General features: G+C 43.8%; 1 protein-coding gene across 1 annotated transcript in view; it reads right to left on the minus strand.

The window, feature by feature from the left end:
- Window positions 1-4,439, minus strand: part of ANO7 (anoctamin 7) — a 46,184-nt gene extending 41,745 nt beyond the window's left edge. Inside the window, exon 1 of the mRNA XM_048505873.1 lies at window positions 4,244-4,439. The gene's annotated coding sequence lies outside the window, so the exon portion shown is untranslated. The remainder of the gene's footprint in view (window positions 1-4,243) is intronic.
- Between the last annotated feature and the right edge of the window lie 1,864 nt (window positions 4,440-6,303).

The raw sequence follows: 6,303 nt of genomic DNA on the forward strand, positions 1-6,303 counted from the left end.
TGATGGCGCTTTAATCCTGAGACTAGTGCTGTGGGCAGAGAAAGGAGATTTTTCTGTATACAAATGTGCACAAATGGAGAAAGATTTTTTTTAATACAGAGGGGAATTAATCCCTTCAGGGGAATTGCATTGGTCCTCATGCATAAAGTAAAGAAACTGTTAAGCAATGGAAGAAAAGATGAGCAGAAAGGAGGGTACACTACAGCAAGCAAGAGAACTAGTGGAGCACCACTGCCACCAAGAACCCCCCCCTACCCCCGTGTATCTCACAGGTCTCTGTTGTAGTGTCAGAGGGAGAGTGGGAGTTCAGGTTGTGCCCCTGTAAACCAGGCTAATGGAGGCACTGCTGGCCCCCTACTTTCTGTTACCATAAGCCGTTGTGTAACCTAGACTGGCAGATGCAGGTAAAGTGTGAGTGGCAGGCTGCCTGGCTAGCAACAGCAACTAATCCTGCAAGTGGGGGAAAGAATGTGATTCCCTCCATGTGTTTTTGTACAACCCAGTAATTTTAGTTCTGAACCTCAAGACAACAGAAATATCTTATTTAAGGTACATTATTTCCCATTATAGTTTGCTTGTATAGTTATTTGCAGACCACCGTTGCAAATTCAGTGTTGTTACTGCGAGTACGATGGTGGCAAAATCTTGTCACACTACAGCTTCATGCATAAAGCATATGGATTATTCTAGGATTTTGAAAAGAAAATACACAGCTTCGTGCTCCTAGCTCTTTAACACATGTTAGTTTTAAATTCAGATCCAGAGTCTGAATTAGAAATAGCAGAGATTAAAACAGACTAAAACCATAAAGCATAAGAACACAAGAACCATCATGCTACTCGCAGAGTACTCCAGCACTCTGCTACTTCTAAATTTGCTGGTTGGTTTCACAGTTGTGGCTGGACAATGATAAACAGCAGTACAGACTAGTTTAACCTGAAATATAAGGATGGGGCAAGCTAATAAGCTAGTGGTTTATGGGCTCGCTATTTCTGTGTTAATGGAGGGTGAAATTAGAAACAAAACAATTGTCTATTTGCTGACTTGCCATTCTGCTATAAAAGACACTTTTTATTATAAGCCACTTTAAATCCCCTACCACAAAAAACAGCAAAAAAACACTTTAAATCCCCTACCACAAAAAAACGATTAATTGTTGGCTTTCTATTTTTCAACTTTTTAAACACCGTGATGAATCTAACACTACTACCCCCCAATTTTATGCCCTACATTATCTCTTGAGAAAAGGATACAGGTATACTAATTAAATCAACAGAGGAATCATATTATGATTACTAGCAAATCGCTTTTCCCTGAAGAACTAATAAGATGCCACATTACTTGGTTTCTTCTCGCACTTCTATCATGCCTACTAATTTGTAGGGTCACAGCAGCTCCACATAGGGAAACTCCAGTTGATTTGGGGGTGGAGTCCAGGGAGGGTAGTGGGAGGAGCTTCGGTAGGGTATAATGCAATAGAGTTCACCCTTCAAAGCAGCCTTTTTTCTCTGGGGGAACTGATATCTGCCTTCTGGGGATGAGTAGTAATTTTAGGAGATCTTCAACCTCCACCTGGTGGTTGGCAACTTTGATTAGTGGGAGATGAGAAGCCATAATCCAGCATTGATAGTGCAACTGTATTTTACATTTAACACAAATTATCTTACTTTTTAGCCTGCTAAGCAGTTCATGTCTTCAAAACTATGTGGTTGAACTTGTGATGAGACACAGGACACTATGTGGTAAAATATCTAAAGCTGTATGGAAGTACTAGTATAAATAGTACTGTTCAATGTGGCACTGCCAGGGCCCACACATTGAATTTTAAGGCAGCCCCCACCCCCAGCTCCCCAGTGTGATAACCCCCCCTGACTATGGAAATTCTGGTTATGGACCCAAATGAACCACCAGCTATTTTTGAGTCTCAGGGAAAATGTAGCTTCAAAATGCTAAAATAGGCAGTATTTCATACAAAAGAATCAAAGGTCATTTAAAACAACGGGGGGGCGGGGGGCAGAATAAAGGTTGTAAAAAAGAAGTGCATAAGGGGCAAATATGAATGCTGCAAACAATTGATTATCACTTAATTGTAGGGTAGATTCCACCACCACCACTCAGTAATTATTCACAAGTCCCCAGTGGAGGGGAGTTTCCAGACTGTCCACCCCTTGGTGTTTCTTCCTATACCGGACTAGGTCCGGTTACTATAACAAAGATAGAAAAATCAGGCTTCCCACAGACAAATTAGGGGATCTCAACTTATTTGGGAGAACTGCTCAGGCATACAAAATAAAAAATGGCACTTTAAGTTAATGAAAAAAAAACCCTCTTAAAAATTCTAATCAACACTAAGTATGATCTAGAAGGGAAAGATGGCTTGGAGAGCAGCTGAGTAGTCAGTTATAATGGGGGAGGAGGAGAGAGAAACCAATCTGCAGTAATCTCAAGAGAACCCAGGGAAGGGCTGGGGGGTTCCAAATAACTCCCCTGCAATTATTTATGTCCTCATCTTGTTAGTTATATTCTGAACAACACTGAAAGCAGAGAAATAATAGAAAATGAACATTTATATCATATGGAAGACTTTCCCAAATGGAATGCATATTCTAAAACAGGTTTCCTGACTATGGAATCCCACATTAGCTTTTACCCCTTCAAAACTGACCTGAGCTATGTGAAGATGGGTTTATTTCCTTTCAGGCTTCATAGATTGAGGCAACTAGAGACAGAAGCATATCCAGGCTGCAGACTTCACTGTTTTAAGTAATTTATCTTCCCTGAGAATCCTGGGAATTGTAGTTCTGTAAGTAAGATCTGTGAGTTGGAGATCTCTTAAGAGACTTCTCAGAACATTACTGAGCAACAGCTCCCTAGATTCTTTGACAAAATTGTGAGCTATGTAAAACAAACATAAATTTTGGCAGGCCTGGAGTCTATAATACAGAGCACTGCAAGGAAGATCTTGGGGTTTTTTTTGTTGTGAGTTCAATTTCTTTCTGACTTTGAAAAGATCTAATCCCCAGCACTAAGTAGGTTAGGAGCAGAGGCGTAACTCCAAGGGAACAGGGGTGCGCGCGATGCACCGGGTGTGCGCCCCTGTGGGGGTGTGGTGAGGGCGTTCCTGTGGCATTCCAGGGTGGGGGCGGAGGTTGCATCAGTGCACCGGGTGCTTTTCCTCCTTGCTATGCCTCTGGTTAGGAGAACAGCTGCTTAAACAAGCAAACCAAACAAAAAGTTTCTACCACCACTCCATGGTATTAGGGATGTCAGCCTCCAGGTGGAACGTGAGGATCTCCTGGAATTACAATTCACCTCCAGACTACAGAGATCATTTCTCCTGGAAGAAATGAATGCTTTGGAGGTGAATTCTATGGCATTGTGCCCCACTGAGGCCTCTGTCCTTCCCAGGTTCCCTCCCCAAATCTCCAGGAGTTTCTCTGCTTGGCTCTTGTAGCCCTATCCCCCACCCCCATTTCCCACAGATGGCCAGAGGATCTGGCAATCCTATATGGTATACACATATAAAAGTGGGTTGACGGTTCACAACCAGACCACTGAGTGAACTTACAGTGTTATAAAAGGCTAATTTTGGTCACATGTTCCGGATTCTGATTCTTGTATTTATGTTCTTGAGAGGTTCCTGTCCTGCCCCCCCCCCCCCCCAATTATTGTTCATTTAATATGTCTAGTTCTATGTCATCTTCCACAGGTTGTGCTGGAGTTCACTAGAGGGTTTTTTTCAATAGGGGAGAGATAATTTGGCAACTTCAACACTGCAGGAACAAAAAACAGTTGTGGCACCTGTAATAAATCTGTTAGTCCTTAGGGTGCTACAGGATTTGGGGTGGGGTGCTGTAAGGAGAACATATTAAGCCCTCTGGAATTTACTAACACTCATCTAGAACTCACTACTTTACTCTCTGCCTGTGGCACATTATGAGGCCCACAATACAAGATGCTGATGTGTCAGCCTACCTTACAACAGAAGAGTCCTATTCTATAGTGCCAAATGTAGAAGCGTAAGAATTGGAACTTAAGAGTGCTTGCAAGTTTCCCTCCTTCAAACAAGAACAAGAATGGATGTGCAATGGAACAGCAACTCAGAAAGGGGTGAGGGAAAGACAGTAGAAGTTCAGGAATATATAATATAGTATGATGCCCAAATAGCTCTGTTCGCATTCCTTTGCACTGTTCCATTCCAATGTATACACAGTACAGTTTACAAGTGCTTACTGAAACGTACCTGATGATGGTGATGAGATTACTGAATCCACACCTTCCTTCTCTTGGTTGACTGGCTAGTAGACAATAGCTTCATTGCACTGATCACTGTGAGGTCCCAAGGAAATTTGAAGGATGCTTAAAGGCACTGTTATCCTCTTCATCTCCTGCTCCACCCCCCAATCTGCCTTCCCTTCCCTTTACTAAGCAGCAAACAGATCCGGCTCCACTCTGACGCTGTTCATCACCAGTTCCGCTCTGTTCTTGCTTTGATAAATAATACCTGGGTGTATGTGTAAGGTGGAGGGATCTAAAGCTGGAGGCGGGTTCCTAACAGCATTAGTAGCTTTAAGCAGACCTTGCCTTTATTTGATGAGGGTGTGGATTTGCAGATCCTGCAACAACGTAAGCACCAACATTTCAGCAAAGTATTTATTAAGGCAAATATCTAGGGCAGGGGTAGGGAACCTTTAACACTCAAAGAGCCATTTGGACCCGTTTTCCACAGGAAAAGAAAACACTTGGAGCCGCAAATAATTTTTGACATTTAAAATAAAGATAACACTGTATATATTGGGTTTTTTTTACCTTTTACTCCGCTCATTCTGAGAAGCGCATTGATGCGTCCGCCCTGCTGCCTGCAGGGTGGGCAAGGATGAAGCCGGCGGCTTTGCCTCGTTGGCCGCCAGGAAAGCATCCGCCCCGCTCCAACAGGGCGAGCGAGAGGGGAAGCCCGTGGCACGGCCCACTCGGCCGTGGGCAATTGGTTCACCCACCCTGCTGCCTGCAGGGCGGGCAAGGATGAAGCCGGCGGCTCAGCCTCGCCGGCCGCTGGGAAGACGCCTATCCCGCTCCAATGGGGTGGGCGAGAGGGGAAGCCCGCGGCGCGGCCCAGCCGGCCGTGGGGAATTGGTGCGCCTGCCCTGCTGCCTGCAGGGCGGGCAAGGATGGGGCCAGCGGCTCGGCTCGTGGAGCCGCAGTGCAAGGGCAGAAGAGCCGCATGCGGCTCTCGAGCCGCAGGTTCCCTACCCCTGATCTAGGGGAAAATATATATTTGGGGAAAAACAGGAACACACATATACTTTGACATTTCTTTTCTGCTTGGGCCATACAGAGGGTGGAGAAGAAACCAGAAAAAGCTCCCTCCCTTCTTCAAGTGGGCCCTTTCTTCACCCCAATGGGGACTCAAAGTGGCTTACATTGTTCTCCCCTTTCATTTTATTATCTCCTCAAATTTTATCCTAACAGGCCTGCGCAGTAGGTTAGGCAGAGTGTATGTGACTGGCCCAAGGAACCGCTCTCTCCTAGTAGTTCAACCACTATACCTCACTGACACATTGTTAAACCGATTATCAATTATCTATTAAAACATTGGGAATTGCACATCTGAACAAATTTATTTGAGAAGGGGAGGTGCATGACACCTTCCAAGTTTTAAAAGGTTAGACATGAATGACAGCAGAAAGGAAGAACAAAAGGCAAATTTAATAATCACTTTTATAGAACACAGCAAAAAAAATCCAACTATCCCATAACTGCAAGGAATAAACAGGAAACAGATCACTACTTACCCCTCGCAAAACAAACAAACCACAACCCATTGTTGACGCAGAGATGCATGGTAGTGTAGTCTAACACTTAAACTTGAATATTTTCAGAAAGCAGGTGACCCTTAGTGTTGCTATCTTTGGGGGGGGGGGGGCAGAACTCTATAAACATGTCCTTTTGACCAGGAATGTCCTTTTAGTCAGGCCACGTGCCAGATATGCAATCTCAAGATTGTTTCTGAGCACATTTACTCAAAAGGTCTGTCCATTAATTCTGCTAGACTTATTCCCATGTAAGCATGGACAAGATTGTGGACTTAATAGGTTCAGAACTATAAGCAGTATCTAGTTTTGAAACAGGTAATCTAATCTTACTTTTTTACCATCATCTCACAGTAAATGCAAAATTACACAGCCAGGCAATGTACATGAATTGTTGGTCAAGATCTCCAAGACTGGAGACATTTATTATCCTCTTAAGGGACCATTCTGGCAAGTAAACACAACCATACTTCATAAAGCCAAGGCTTCCAAA

This window comes from Sphaerodactylus townsendi, linkage group LG08, assembly GCF_021028975.2.
Source record: "Sphaerodactylus townsendi isolate TG3544 linkage group LG08, MPM_Stown_v2.3, whole genome shotgun sequence".
NCBI classification, from domain to species: domain Eukaryota; kingdom Metazoa; phylum Chordata; class Lepidosauria; order Squamata; family Sphaerodactylidae; genus Sphaerodactylus; species Sphaerodactylus townsendi.